The sequence below is a fragment of the Agelaius phoeniceus genome, chromosome 6, assembly GCF_051311805.1.
Source record: "Agelaius phoeniceus isolate bAgePho1 chromosome 6, bAgePho1.hap1, whole genome shotgun sequence".
NCBI classification, from domain to species: Eukaryota; Metazoa; Chordata; class Aves; order Passeriformes; family Icteridae; genus Agelaius; species Agelaius phoeniceus.
Window position 1 is genome coordinate 261360 of NC_135270.1, and position 16273 is coordinate 277632.

At 42.0% G+C, this 16273-nt stretch overlaps 1 long non-coding RNA gene across 1 annotated transcript; it reads right to left on the bottom strand.

Annotated features, from left to right (window-relative positions):
• Positions 1 to 10978: 10978 nt before the first annotated feature.
• LOC143694196 (uncharacterized) lies at positions 10979 to 15491 on the bottom strand. Its single transcript, XR_013182547.1, has 3 exons — positions 14977 to 15491; positions 13812 to 14009; positions 10979 to 11075 (listed from the first exon to the last, which is right to left on the bottom strand). It is a non-coding gene; the product is annotated as an uncharacterized LOC143694196 (long non-coding RNA).
• Between the last annotated feature and the right edge of the window lie 782 nt (positions 15492 to 16273).

Below are 16273 nucleotides of genomic sequence, written 5' to 3' on the forward strand. Positions count from 1 at the left end.
GAAGCACCAAATTAATGCCCCTGCCATTTACTGTAACTATTCTATTTGTCTGTAACAAAAGGGAAACTGGAAATTCTGCTGGGTCTATTTGGGAATACACCTGTTGTTTTGGTGCCCAGATTTTCCTGGTATTTGTTCATTGTTGGTGTTGTGAACTGTTTTATGTGTGAGTGTTCTCCTTTGTGAACACTCTGGTAAAATAAGAGAGAAAGCAGAAAAGCAGAACAAGCCAGGTCTGATGAAAGATTTCGGAGCTTCATGTAATAAATAAAATAAAATTTAAAAAAAATGGAATGCTGTAAGTAGTCAATTCAGGGATTGAATACAACCACAACAAATGGTGGTGTTCTGGGCAAGACTGTGTGCCCAGTTTACCCTCCTGTAGCACTGCCAGGGCAGATGTAACCTGCCAGAGCTGCACTCAAGTTAATTACGTTACCATTAATGGTTTAGACTAAGCCCAGGTTTTGCCCCCTTAATGAAGTTTCATTGTTCTCACCCCACAGAAACAGTAACAAGCTTGAGCTGGCTGAAGTGAGGTGAGTGGAAGTTTTAAGAGGTTGAACAGAGAAAAGCTGAATAGTTTAGTTATGCCCTACAGGAGGAGAGCAGGGTAATAAAGGAACTGGCAGAGCACATTTCCAGAATGGATGGTTATGACTGAAGTAAACTCTAAGAACTATAACAAGATCACTCTGCATCCACAACTCAGGTTATTAACATTCCTGCAAACAAAACTGATGCCTTAGAAAACTGTTAAACATGAAGAATGCACTTTCTAGACAGGCCCAGAGCAACTATTTTAGACATGTATATGATCTATTTAGACATTTTTTTTTTTTGGAGAAACTGAGGTAGTGACCGAGCAAGGCTAAAAGGTCAAGATGATCTTACAAAGGGATTGTTAGGACACCCTACAGATGAACTTTTTCTTGCAGCTCGTTTACCTCTTACCTGAAATTACGACTAGAAAACATAAAGGGAAATTGTTGGTTATTTAAATTTTTAACTAACAGGAAGGGATATTCCATTTCAGCATGTTGTCACTACAGAAAACATGATGTAAGAACATAAAGGGGGGTTGCATTGTTTTCTTAATTACACATATCAGTTGCTGGAAACAGATGAGCAGGCTTGGCTGTAACTCTGAGAAGTGCATTCTGTGGCCTGAGGTCTGCACAGAGAAGGCAGTGTGCCTGCAAACCCTCGTGGCTGAGCTGCTTTTATCAGATTACAAAATTAGAAGTACTCATTAAAGATGCCCCAGAGTTAAAAAAACAGTCAGTGTAAATTAATTACTACTGTGGATACAAACTAATTAGTTACCAGTATCTTTGAAATATATTTTTGGGAACAATTTATTGTAAAATCTTGTCATCCTTTGTCATTACCATTAATTGTTTACTGATAAAAGTAATGAGCCTGATGTTCTACAGACAAGTAGGAATAAGCTATTTGCATTTAATACCATAATCATTTTGAATCTGCATTTTTATTTTGGTATCTGGACAGGTGACTGCAGAAAGGACAGAGAGAGTGTCAGACACAAAGATCACTGAAATCAAGGCTCATATTTCTAGTTGCTATCAGTGGCTTTTTCATCACACCCTAGAAGTTTTTGGATTGTCGTGCACATTTGTTACTGGGTATCTGCCTCTGCAGAGCTAGAAACTGTACCCACTGGATGGAATATGTTAATATTTATTTAGGTAATATCTCCACTGAATTCAGTTAACCTTTACTAAATATGTCTGATCATCACACAATCCTGTCATACTTACTTTCAGGTAAACTTATTTATTTGTATGGAAGAACAGCCTTTTTTCATAACCAAGCTGACAGATTAATGTGAAACTCTAAGTAACCTACAAAAACACCCCCTCACAATCTAAAAGGCTTTTTAAAAGAAAAATAAAAGACTTTAACATAACTAGAGCTGCTCTTCAGTTTTAATATGTAAATTATCCCTTAAATCTAACTTTTGAAGTCATCATTAATTGCCTCACAGGCCTCATTTTACATTAATTGTGCCTTCATAGAACACTCTTATTGAAAACCTAATCCATGTAAAGATTCTTCACAAATTAAATGGTCATTACTTGTCTTCCTCTTTTAGCTAATTGCTTCATTATGTACTTTTTCAATTGTTTTGTTCTGCAGGGATTAATTTTGCATGTATCTTCATGAGCTGTGAAACTGTTAGAGTGTACTGTTAAACTATGCATGGTGTGCTGCTGCTTGGAACTGCAGGAACCACTCTCCACCTGTGTTACTTGGAGGTAACACATGGCAAGGGTCACTTAGGGCCCCATCCAGTTCTCTGCCAAGTGTGTCCATCTCATTGCCAGGCACAGTCAAGAACCCACACATCAATCACTGCGTTGCCAAGTTGATGTTATCAACAGGAAGTAAAAGAAATCACTTTTTCTCTTAAAAAGCACAAAAGGAGACTGAAAAACAGGATTGCCACTGGTTTAGTATTCATGGAGCAATGTACTGTGCTGGCCATCTTTTATGGCTTTACCTTTCTCTCCTTACCACAGCTACACTTAGCCTGATCAGTCTTGTTCATCTTGCACTGTGCCTAAAGCCTGATCATAGAATACAACATGCTGGGGTGGGAGGGACCCACAAGGATCATCAAAGTTCAATCACTGGCCCTGCACAGGACACCACAAGAGTCACACCACGTGTCTGAGAGCATGGCCCAAACACTTCCTCAACTCTGTCAGACTCGCTGTGGTGGCCACTTCCCTGGGGAGCCTGTTCCAGTGCCAGCCACCTCTGTTGTCACGGTTATATTTTATGAAAAATCCCTTCACCAGGATTTTCTCTTGAGAAGCTGAGAAGCCTCAGAAAAGAAATGCAAACAATAATTATCTGATTGCTTGGAATGGGGTCTGGAGGTTGCTTACCAACAAGTGCATCTTTGATTGCTGCCATGTGAATTGTTTTTAATTAATGACCAATCACAGCCAGCTGTGTCAAGACTCTAGTCAGTCATGGGTTTTTATTATTCATTCTTTGCTAGCCTTCTGATGTCTTTCTCTTTCTTTAGTATAGTTTTAATATATCATTTTCATATCATATAACATAACATCATAATATAATAAATCAACCTTCTAAAATATATAGAGTCAGATGAATGTCTCACCTCATCCTGGAAACCCTCACACCTGATGTCCCCAGGACAGGCCTGGCCCTCCTGGCTGTGCCTCAGGACAGGCCTGGCCCTCCTGGCTGTGCCTCAGGACAGGCCTGGCTCTCCTGGCTGGGCCTCAGGACAGGCCTGGCTCTCCTGGCTGGGCCTCAGGACAGGCCTGGCTCTCCTGGCTGGGCCTCAGGACAGGCCTGGCTCTCCTGGCTGGGCCTCAGGACAGGCCTGGCTCTCCTGGCTGGGCCTCAGGACAGGCCTGGCCCTCCTGGCTGTGCCTGATGCCCTCAGGACAGGCCTGGCTCTCCAGGCTGTGCCTCAGGACAGGCCTGGCCCTCCTGGCTGGGCCTCAGGACAGGCCTGGCTCTCCTGGCTGGGCCTCAGGACAGGCCTGGCCCTCCTGGCTGGGCCTCAGGACAGGCCTGGCCCTCCTGGCTGCAGGGCACTGCTGACCCACATTCAGTTTGCCATTGGCAGGAGCCCCAGGTCCCTTTCCACAGCACAGTAGCCCAAATTCTATCAGTACTATTAAAGACTGAGGCAAGAGCTCCTGAAGAATTCCCTGTTCAGCCAGGCTGGTCTTTTGCCTCACTGCCTTGCCTTACAACATAAGGTGCTGTCACACACATAAAGGTGTCTGGCCTTCACACCTGTGACCTGAACATGCTGCATCCATCCTGGTGAACCCATCTCAGTCATCTACTCACTTCTGCACTACCACAACAACCCCTTGCTCTCCCTCACTGGTCTTCCTCTAATCTTTGTTAGATTACTAAATCAGTCTTGCAATATTAAAATATCTCAAGGAAATTAAATTCTAGAGGAAAGCCACAAATATGGAATCTTCCCAGCTTAGGCCGTGAAGACTTGGAATATAAGAAGGTACAATGGCAATTACACTATGACTTGAAAGTGCAGGAGAGCATTAAACATGAGGCTAATAATGCACTAATTAACTTGCATCTCACCTGAGTCCATTGATGTGTAAGTGTATATTGAGTTAAACTGTTTTACTATTTCCCATACCGCTATAAATAACACTTTCCTCTCATAAAACATAAATATATCTGTATTACTTCCCAGTTGGTAATGTGCAACTACACATGCACAGTTGGTGAAAAAACACTTGTGAGAAATCTCCAAGTGCCTCCTCATCCTTCCTTGTAGGGTATAGTGATGTCCCATGTTAGCTGCTGCTGTAATACTTTTCTTTCCTGTGGGAGCAGCTAATAACATGTTCTCTCCCCAGAAACAGCAAAACCACAAAACTGATTCACTGGTAATGTATAATTACACATGCTGTAGCTGCAGATTACCTGCTGAGGCATTCATAAGAACAGAGGGAAAAACAATTATTCCAATGTAGGAGTGACTGAAACCAGAGCAAGCCAAAAAACTCAGTAGTGTCATGACTGGCAGAATTTGGAGGCATGGCAATTACTTGTTTTGTTCTCAATAGAGCCTTTCTTTTTTTAACCTGTTGGAATTACAATCCTGTAAAGAGAGAATTTTAGTCTGTGTCATCTTGGGATTCAAATTGTTGACACAGTGAGGTACTTTGCAAAACAAAATTAACCTCAGGAATAATCCTGTGCACACAGATAAGCCACTGCTGGTTACACAGGGTGCTAGGCAAGTGCTTATGCCACACTTGCACTGCTAAGGAATTCTTTTTGTCTTGGTGAAAGTGTGAGCTATGAAAAGCATTGGCTACATCTTGTAAGAAGCAACATTTGGTCAATCTTTACCATCTTTTTCTTTCAGGCTTCAATCTAGAAATAGTCTCCTCTTAATTCACAAAATGGATAAAAGCAAAATAAACTTCTCTCTATTTAAAGCTTTAACGAAAATTTAAAGAGAACCATTATATGAAAAAGCAGTATTTAAAAGTTATCTCAGAGTAACAACTAAGGATATTTCTATTTTTGGACTTCTCAGCCCTTTGCCTTTACACATCACCAACCTTGTACTGTTGAGCAGCACTTGTGATCACGTACTGAGGATGTTTTCTGTAGAGCAAATCATTCCCTAGTGGCAAAGGATATTGGCCTTCTTACTGAAAACAAGCTAAAAACATGGCTTTAAGACTACAAGAAGTGATGATAGCTGCAAGTGCAAAAATGGGGAACATCTTGATTCATTTTCCTGAGGCATATTTGGGGAAGATCTCCATTGCTCAGTGGAGTGCAACGGAGGTAGGCCCAGCAGCAAGGACAGAAAGGGACACCAGGCACACATGGCACAGCCCACTACTCCCTCTCCATGCAAACAGTCCCACAACACAGCAGTTGGGTGAAAAATCCCTTCAATCTTCTTGGTTCCTTTCCTGACATTTCTACCTCTTGGTGTGAGAAATGAAACCCTGGAGATGAGAGCTCTTTTTTAGAGAAGTAATTGCTAGTTGATGTTAATGAAATGGATAGGGTCTTAATTTGAAGTGTTGGTCTGTTGTTAAACATTGAATGTCAGAGTTCTAGGACTTGCCTTGAGTTGCTGTTGTTCTATGTTACCATTTTACCCTGTATTTGTATCTCTCTCTGTCATATTCTGCATTTGTGCCCCTTTCCATCTCACCTTAGATTTGTATCCATTCCTGTCAGGAACCACTTCCCCTGCTCCCCTGCTCCCAGGCCTTGCACCCGGACTGAATTCAAATGAGAGGCTGTGGGAACTATATGAACCCTCTCCAAACAACAAACCAGCACATGAACTCTGACTTTAACCCCCCAGAACCACACTAAATCACCCACCCTTGACCAGAGCCGGATTCCGTCCTGCCACCATAACTTTAATAGTGCTCAGCTTGGGTGATACCCCTGGACTACAAGCCAACATCATCTTCCTAAGGATTCTCTTGAGGGTGGAAGCCCCAGCTCTGCCGAGAGACAAAGCTGCACGCACCCTCCTGCTGCACTCCTCCTCCTCCTCCTCCTCAGCACCGTGCTGTGGGAGCAGCGGCGCTGTGCGCGACCCCTCGGGTAATAAAGGCCTTTTTAAAGGAGTCTCCTGGCCATATTTATCACACTGGCACGCCAGCCCGTCAATCTGCCTAACAAAACAGTTTGTGAGGCAGCAGGGCAAATCACGAGCTGATTAGCATTACAATTAACCCTGTATCTGAAAGAAAATAAAAGTTTACTGAAGCAGAGGTGTTCAGAGGCAGCAGTGTGGGGCAGACCACTCTGCTGGCAGGGCCAAAGCACTGGTGAGCTGCTGCAGGAGCTAGAACAAGAGCATGGCAAGGAGAAGGAGAAAATGTAACCCAGTGTAGCCTATGTGCTGTGAAACTTCACTTGAGCTTGAACACTGTTGGTGCAGTTTAACATTATCCTCATCCTAAACCCAAAACACAGCACTGTACCAGCTTCTAGGAACAAAATTATCTCCACCCCAGCCATGGCCAGGACAGCTGTGCAAAGGCTTTCCTTAATAAAGTCAGACATCTATTTACATGCAATATAGTCACAGTTTCGTGTCATTTATGGCCTGTGTTAGGAACACTGACAGGTAAAATTGCTGGAAACTTCCAGGTAAAGAGGAAAAAGGGTGAAATGTTTCCCCATAAATATGGAGATTTGGGGCCAAGTGTAAGTACCTTCACTTGCCTGTGATTAACAAAAAGAACACTATCCCAAGGGCAATATTGTAAGAAAGATCTCAGGTGAGAAACAATCAGGATACACACACACTGTGGACTGGAAATGGCTGGAACATGTAAGCAGCCATCAGTTTCTAGGCACCAAATGGGAGAGACTCACTTAACTAAGAAGCAATGAAAAAAGCAATGAAAAATCACGATCCCAGAAGCATGTTGTGGGGAGGGGGTTAAAGAAAAGACAAGATAGGTAAGACCCAAAGACCCAGCCCAAAACTAACAAACAAATATTAACTTCTGGAATTCCAAAACAATAGATCAGAGAGAGCCATGACAGACTTCACATCTGCTTGCTTTGCCACAGAGGGACCCTCATGTATGGAAAATACCCCAAAGAACCCTAGGACTATTTTTTGCTCAAGTAACTAATTTCTCCATCTCTATTCATTAACTGCATTCCTCCAGTTCTCCACCATCAGAAACAGCACGAGATTCACAAAAGGTCTGCAGACAAACCACCCGACTAGCAAGAAATGAAGCAATTAATTTCACTACAGAAATATACTACACAAAAGTAGTGCGCCACACTCAGTCTAACTATAAATGCAATTTTCCTCCTGGGTCACCTGATGTAAAGTCCTGATATAGCATTTAGTTGGAACAAGACCCAATCCCTTAAAGAGCTTTTACCTTCTAATAAATTTTCCTCTTACCCACTTAAGAGGGCCATTATATCCTAGTGAACACGAATTCATCTGCAAGCACAAAGTCTTTGTGACACACAGAATTACTCTAAGTCAAAGCCTGGGCTTGCATTCCCAGGACTCTGATGATGACTTAGTCTGGGACCTGAGGCAGATCACTGAGTATTTGTTAGGGCATCCCTAAAAGTGGCACAAATAACTTCTTGTAACAGATATTCCAGAGCTTTATCAAGTATGTAGGCTGCTTTAAAAGACAAAAGAATTGCTACAGGGTTGCTTTTGATAGAAAATCTTCTTCTGACTTCAGTAGGAATTGGAAGAGGCCTTTAAGAAGCCTACTGCAAACCAGACATGAACCATGCAAAGCAGAACCTGGCTGAATGAATGCAACTGATGGCAGAGGATTTTAGGGTCTTCCATGGCCACAAGAACTGCTTGTGCAGGCCCAAGCCAGAAGCTGAGCCCAAATGACACTGAGAAACACCAGCCTTACACTCACATTCTTTTAAGGCAGTTACCAACACAGTTCCTGCTTGGGCACATGGATGAAAATGTGATTCCAATCTGCCCTCCAAATGCAACCTGGTAATTTAAAAGCACACTTAAGTCCATTCAATTGGGAATGATTGAACAAAAAAGAAGCACCACTCATTCTAACTTGATTTTATAAATATGATGCTTCTTGACAGTAAATGAATCTTTCTAAACCCCAGTTAAAATGATTGAACTGCTCAAAGAGGATTCTATTAAGTCTTGCATCAACCAGCCTGCCTTTTTTGTCTTATGAGGCAAATAAACAGATTTACAAGAAAACATTTGGTTGAAAAGTAAAGAGTTTCTTCTAAGAATCAAATCCATTCATGTTTTGAACTCATCTGCCAGCTTCTAGCTCAAGGCAAAAGATTTCTATTAATATTTATTTAATAATACATGTTTAGTATTTTACAAATGCTGTTGCAAATCCATAGACAAGGGTAAAAATCTTAGAAGTTAAAACAGTATTCCAAATCAGAGACCAACAGAGCTGAGTAGCAGCTCTGAAGCAAATTCAGAATCAAGAGAACAATCCTCCAAAGTCCTGCTCTCTGTGGCTTGTAATGGTTTGCCAGCAATGGATCCTTCAAATACAGTTTCCAATAGCTGGTGATTTTCTTGCACTCCTATAACATAAATAACTAGATATTTGTGCAGATGATGAGGTGACAAACATAACTCCTGGGTGAGGATAGTGGGAAAAGTCTCCATTTGTCAGGGTCTAATTCCTCACAGAAGTTTTACATCCTCTGGAACAAAATCAGTGATAGATGGACATGGGACCATGTTCTACCCACTGTGTTTCAGATAAACAGGTAGCTCAAATGATTCTAACATGTGCTATTTCTGCAGTCAAAAATAAACTCTCCAGTTCTTCCTCTAGATGTTTGCTCTTACAAGCATTTGCATAAAATTTCCCTAGCAGGCCATTTTGGACAGACAGTGTCTGCTTGTCCATTATCCTGAATGAGAATGCTTTTCACACAGCAGAATACTAAAAAAATCTAGATACTTCTTTAAAAAAAGGAAAACGACAATGAAAGAGGAGGTGCAGCGAGCCTACATAGTCACAGATTGGAGAGCAGCATTTTAAAAGGGAAACATTATTTATTGCACTAATACTGTAATTACAATGTCGTTTTTGTAGAACAATGACTATTTTGATTAAGGCATTCATCAGCAGCCCCACAGCTGAAAGCACCACAAGTAATGTAGAGATGTTCCAGTGCCCAACCACCCCTGTGAGTGAAAAACCTTTTCCTGATATCCAACCTAAACCTTCTGTGACACAGCTGGAGGCCATTCCCTTGGGTCCTGCCCCTGGCCACGCGAGTGAAGAGATCAGTGCCTGCACCTCCACCTCCCCTGGTGAGGATATTGAAGACCACACTGAGGTCTCCCCTCACTGAGTCTCACCCTTGGATGATCTCAGACACACTGAGGATTGTCAGAAGAGCATTAATAAACTGTTAAACAATCTGTAATTTATTACAGCTCTGGAATTTGTTTTCATACAGGCAGATCCAAGCCAGCATAAATTCAGATAAGGAAGCACGTATTATGTTACCTTGCACACTACAATCTGTTACAGATGAGAGTATTTTATGTAGGTCAGGCACTGCTTCCCTGGAGACAGAGAAAAAGCCATAAGGAAATCAGAGCAGTGTCAGGCCTTATTTCAGTGATCCAGCATACTCCAAAATTTCAATTATGCAGAGATTGTGTCTCTCTGGCCTTGTCTACCAACATACCAACATCAACTCCTCCAAGGCTAAGTGCTGCAGCCCAGACAGGAGACATCTCATGATGCAAACCCAGAGACAACTCCTTGCACTCATGAGGAAACAATAATGTTTTGTCAGTTGGAAAAAGAACAGAAAAATCAAAGTGATGGTAATTTTCAACTCATTGCAACACTGAGCTGCAAAATAAGTTTTTGGGAGCAGAAGGCAGCTCTCTGGCCCTTACAGTGAGAAGAACAATGTTATTAAAAGAAGCAGCCTTGCATTTCTCTCTCCCTTTCCTTAAACAAGTGAAAGAGGGAGAGAGAAAGCTGAAAGAGGGTCTGTGCTTCACTCTGGCTGAAAAACCTCTTTATCTCTAACAGGCGGAAGAAAAAGAATTTCAAGAAGCCAGAAATAAAAATGAGTATTTTGTGTTCTATCTTGCTGTCTCAGGAGATAATTATCTATTCTTACAGTAAGTTCCCCTTTTTTTGCTATTGTACAACGGTATGCTGATATTCTGGCAGCTAAAAGGCTCAAAACACAATGTTACCTCTCCCTTACCTTTCCTAGCAGGGCTCACAATTTATTTTTATAACACACCACCCCATTTTTCACTACCATTATCTACCTAGGAATTCCACTCTTATCAAAAACCTGAGAGATTCTCAAAGAGAACAGAAAGGTGTTAAACTGTGAAGAGATACAGAAAGAAGTACACAAATCACACACAATACTGCATTATAGTAAACAGGTGAAGAGTGTACAATGGAAAAAGAAAATATATGCACTCACAATATATTCACATTATGAATACCTTAATTCCCTTCTGTCTGGAAGGCAGCATAAATGCCCCTATATTCTACTTTGCTCCACAGTGATTTTCCTAATTTAAATAAACCAAGTAATCTAGAAAGGTTTTTCTCATCACACCTGTGAGAAACTGTTCTTACTGAGTCTGGGACCACAGGTAAGCAGGGAAATTGAGCTATCAACTCTGCAAAACTCTGTTGAAAGAACAATCCCAAATTCTACACATCTACCCTTGTCCCAGATTAAGTTCTGTAAAGAGAGCTATTGCTCTTTTTTCCCTCCTCTCTCCTCAAATAAATGTACATGTCTGCAGAGCTGTGGATCTCCTTTCCATGCCATCATCCATGGTTTGGACTGCTTTCCCCCTCTGCAATAAGAAGTAAGCTATATTTTAAATGTAAGCCACCAGTATGGGCTAATTGTTTTCCTTCCTTACCCTGATTCCAAGCTCCACATTCTCTCCTCCATATACTTCCATGCCTTCATCCAGCAATCCAATCTCTTGGAAGTATTCTCTGTCCACTATGAAGCATCCAAGCAGTGCAGGACTTCTGGAAGAATAAATCATCAGCAACCAAAATTAGCAGATAAATTATGAAGAATTTTATTTTTCAGGCACAGACTGTATTTATCATTGCTAGGTAAAATGATGCAGCAAAACAGATTCTTAAGAAAGTATTTCTCAAAGAGCTTTATTGAGCCTTGCCTTCTGACATTCCTAATTCTAAAGTGAAATGAGCACCATTGAAGGAAATTAGAGTCAAATTATTGGACATAAATATTCACCAGAGCAGTAAGGATTTCAGTGCTAGTAGTGTGAGATCCAGGTGCCCCAGTTTTGTTTCTGGGGCACCAGCCAGTGTAGCCTCTGTCCTTGCTAAGTCCTCAAGGCTCTTGCCTGTGACAATTGCAAATGATGTGCAGTTCTGTGTGTTTAGCCAGAAGCCAGGTTCAGCTAGAGCTAAAAACTTGTGTCTGTAAGCTTACCTAAAGAAAGAGATTATTTCTTGAATAGGACCATCCAGATACATTTTTTTAATACAGAATCAAGCAAAGCCTGCCTTTACCAGCATAACATTAGTCCATTATCCTGAGCCAAACCTAAACAAATCACATAGCTTTACTGGATCAGTAAACTCTACCTATGTCATGGTGGGAACCAACCAATTTTTGCTACACAGAGCAAATTTTAGTCAGGTAAGAGTTCAGCCACAGAGGGTACAATTTCACCTTATGAGTAGAGAAGGATACAGAGTCATTTAGCCTTTTCATTTTTCTCCTACCTTATAATCCACAATTGCAAGAAATAAATATGTGTTTTCAGATTATTATGCTGGCACTCTGGTAATGACAAGATGTTAATTAGCAGTACAGAAGAAATCACCCTGCTTTTATGGAGAACACTCAAGCTACAGCTAGTGGACACATCTGCTTTCAAACAGATCATAGGCTGTCTTAATCACAAATTGTACAGTTCTACAGAAATCTATATATGCCTCCAAGTGCTATAGTACCCGTTTTATAACAATGAAAGACCATCTTTGATGTATTTATTAATGAAGAAAATAGCAGTTAACATCAATACAAAACTTATGCTTCATTTATGATAGGTCCTTTTGCCTTTGTTGTTGTTTTTAAGTGTTTCTCAGTGCACCTGCTTCCCTTTGCTATAATTCTAAAAGAATAATGGAGGCAGATAGAAACCATCCATCAAGACACATGGCTTTGTTTGTTGGTGTGCTTGTTTTAATTATCCAACACACACATGCAGCATATTGCACTGAATTAAAAAATGTGCCAGGGAAAGAGTTAGGGGACAAACCTGAAATTCATAAAGTACATGCACTGCCCAGTCCTCATGTGGAACAGAGTTTGGGGGTAAAATGGGAAAGTCATTACTTTGTGTTTCACTACTTTTAATTTTAAAAATCATAATGGTTACTCTGTATAATTAATCACAGGATCATAGAATGGCTTGGGCTGGAAAGGACTTGAAAGATCATCTCATTCCAAACCCCAGCCATGAGCAGGTACATCTTCAAACAGATGAGGTTGCTCAGAGCCCCATTCAGCCTGGCTTTGAACACCTCCATGAATGGACATCCATAACCTCCCTGGCAACCTGTTCCAGTGCCTCACCACACTCACAGAGAGAATTTCATCTCAATATCTAACATAACCCTGCCTTCTGTCAGTTTAGAGCTGTTCCCTCTTGCCCTATCACTACCTACTTCTGTCCCTTACCAGTTTTCTTGGAATCACCATTTAGGTACTGGAAGGTGCTGTAAACCTCCCTGGAGCCTTTTCTTCTCCAGGCTGGACAACCCAAACTCTCTCAACCTGTCTTCACAGGAACATTTTTATAGTGTCAACAGAGTTCATTAACAGCAATAACTATTTCTAATGCTGTGGAAATTAACCCCTTTTCACGTTTGTCTTTGGCAAACCTGTTAATTTTTATCTCCTGCTTTCCAATTCTAGGTTCTGTTCATAGGTCAGTGCAGTTCAGAGGGTGTTAAACTGACAGAACCTGAGAAAAGTGCCTGCCTGCCAAGATAGCTGCTGGATGAAAAACAGCTGCCAGTGCTGTTTGAGGTTCTGCTTTCAGGAGGTAAGAACAGCATTCACACTTCCTTTCTGCAGGGAGCTGGAGCACAGGTACCAGTGCCCTCCTTGGAATGAATGTGTGTCTACAAGCAAGGCCTGTACTCTCAGCAGAGCTGCTCAGTGGGTTCAGAGGGTACTACTCCCCTCCCTGAGACAAAGGGATTGTTCTGTACCAGTCTGACAACACTCTGGACATGGGAACAAAGTGCAGACCCAGACTGTCCCAAAGCAAGGACCCAATGCAGCCTTTGCTCACAGTGTCACTGACCAGACATTAACTCCTGGGACACAGCACAGCTGTGCACCTATGTGACAACACTATAAAGAACACAGCTGTCAGGTCAGCTCTGCTTATGCAATGTAACTGCAAAGAAAATTCCATTTCTGGCCCGTAAGCACTAAATCAGCAGGCAAGACATTTGGAGAACGGAGTGCTGCAGAGCAGCCCTGCCTACCATTCCACTTGGGCAGGAAACCTGTTTAAAAAGATCTACTGAAAACAAAAGTTTCCTTTAAAAACATCTACTGAAAACAGGAGTTTTCTTGATGACTGTGTAGGCATCAAGGACATTTAAGTATTTGAAGTTTACAGTCAGTAAAACCTATCACACAGCTGAGCCCACTTGCCCCCTGTCACACCCAGGAGAGCTTTTAGACACTGTAATTTAGTTATTTATTACCTTATTGGAGCAGTTGTGTTCTCCAGTTTCCACCAGGACTTAGGAGGGTTCAGATACCTGCACCACAGCTCCCAGTCAAAGCCTTGTGCTGAGAGGGGATACTCCTCTATTTCAAAATTATCATACTTAATGTTATCGAATGATGGAGAAATTACTCTTTTCCTGTTTTCTTTTATCCTGGTGAGCACTGGTTCAGCCCTAAAAAAAAAGAAATACACTGTTAAGATTACACCAATGCAAGCATAGCACTGATGGAAATCATGGAGTAGTTTGGTTTGGAAGGAGCCCTTAAAGAGTATTTAGTCCACCACCAAATAAACAATACAGCAGCTAATGCTGTATTTTTCAGAAGGAGCAAAGTCTAAAGCTGTTACCCATTCAGAGCCCTTTCTGCCCCAAAATAATACACTGCAACATATTCTCTAAGAGGCTCTGTTGTTAACCTTGATTTGAGCTGGTGGATGGAAGAAATGAGTATCTGCATATCATAGAGCATTTATACCCTTGCTACCCAGTAATGATAACTTCAGGCTCGCAACACTATCAAGGACATCAGGAGCAGAGTTAATAATAGATCTATCCTAGAGACAGAAGCTCTTGCCATTTTACCTCACTTTTACTTAAGGAGCAAGGGAGATATTAAATCCAGACTGAACACGGTAAAACACATTATTTTAGTTATGTTTACTTTTGCAGAGTGGCCAAAATAACCAAAATAACGCTTCTTGGTTTACACTGTAGAATGTAAAAGAAACATAATATTTTTTAATGAAGATACATTCACCCTCATGGGCAAAGGGCTACATTACTGGAGGAGATTTTTAATGTGCAGTTCTCTAATATGATTTAACTACCTTGTAATTAGATCAGCAGATTACTCAAACCATAAAAATGTATCTAGATCATCTTACACAGCACAAACACATTTTTCCTGCTTGTTATTAAGTATATGAGATAAGTGAAACAATTATCCCTCACACATCAGGTCCACAAGCAGGGTTAACCCTCACCTCCCTGAAAGTGCTCAGCAGAGTATTTTTGCCAGCCTCGGAGACTGACAAGCATAAATGTATGTACACATGTACAGCATATACAGATATATATACAAGTACTTGAAAAATAATAGGCATATATATAAAACCACAAGCAGAAAGGAAAGTATTACCTCACACCTCACCCCGCGCCACAGCCAAAAGCAAAGGAGCCGCAAGGGGAAGCAGCACGGGCGGGCCGTAAACACCCCCTCAGAGACGTTCTCCTCTTAAAACACGAAACATAACTTTCCTGAGAAACAGGACGGAAGAAGCACCTGCCAGCCGCACGCGTTCCCAGCGAACAAAGACCCACCAAGCTGCCGGAGCCCGCCAGCACCTTCCGGCAGGCGTGAGGAACGGGGCCCCAGCCACACCCTCACAGTCGAGCAGCACTGAGCAAAGGAGCTAAAAAGCCTCTAAAAGGGACGGAACGCCGCCCGCTCACAGCTGCCGCCCACCCCCGCAGAAGTCCTCAAAAGACCGAGGAACAGCTGCGCCGCACAGCTCCCCACCCTGCTGAGGATTTCTGAGGGCGGGCACCCGTGAGGGGAGGGCTCTTCCCGCCCTCAGAGGCCTGAAAACGGGCGGGAAGCCGTGAGGGGGCAGCGTTTCCGCCCTCAGCCTCGCCTCCGGGTCGGCGAACAGATGGACACGGACCGGCGGAGACTTCCGGGTGTCTGCGCATGGCAAGTTAATTTTTTTTGCTATCTTTTTGTGCGTTTTTTTTCTGTGTGTTTGGATTTTTGTTTTGGTTTGTTTTTGAGTTTGGCCCCCAAAGCCTCCTCAGAGCTCTGCGGGGGGAGCCGGGTCCGTCCTGACGGACGTGAGGGTGAACCAACCCTTCCGTGGGGTGCCTCCCTCAGACCCCAAACCAAAATAAAACACCCTCAGAAAGCCTTGTTAAACACAACGAACAGAACGGCCTTTCAGGTGTTCTTAGAATATTTCAGGAGAATCTTTTCCAGTATTTCTCAAATATAAGAACTGTTCCTCAAATGGTAGAAGGCCAATCAGCACAAAAAAGTGGTTTAAAACCAAGTTGGCATCACTAGATTCTCAGTCTAAGTAAGCTCTGAGAAAATATAAAGAGAGTGATAACAATGATTTGCATTGCTTGTGCAAAGTCCGCTAGAACAAGTGTGAATGGGTTTCTTTGTTGTAGAAAACTGTTGAAATGGAACAGAGAAATACCATGGCAGCATTGGTGTGGAACTTAGGAAAGAAATGGGTTGATTTATAGAATGTGTGCAGGTGTTTATTCTGTGGGGTGTTTCGTAAAGCAAGTTATATTTATAAAGCATGAATTTTATTTTAAAAACTTGAAGAAATGGGGAAAAGCAGAAACTGACAATCCGCTTTAAATCTAACATAGCATCTCCAACACCAAATGCTATCTTATGCAATGTTTGCTTTCCTAAGTAATTTAAC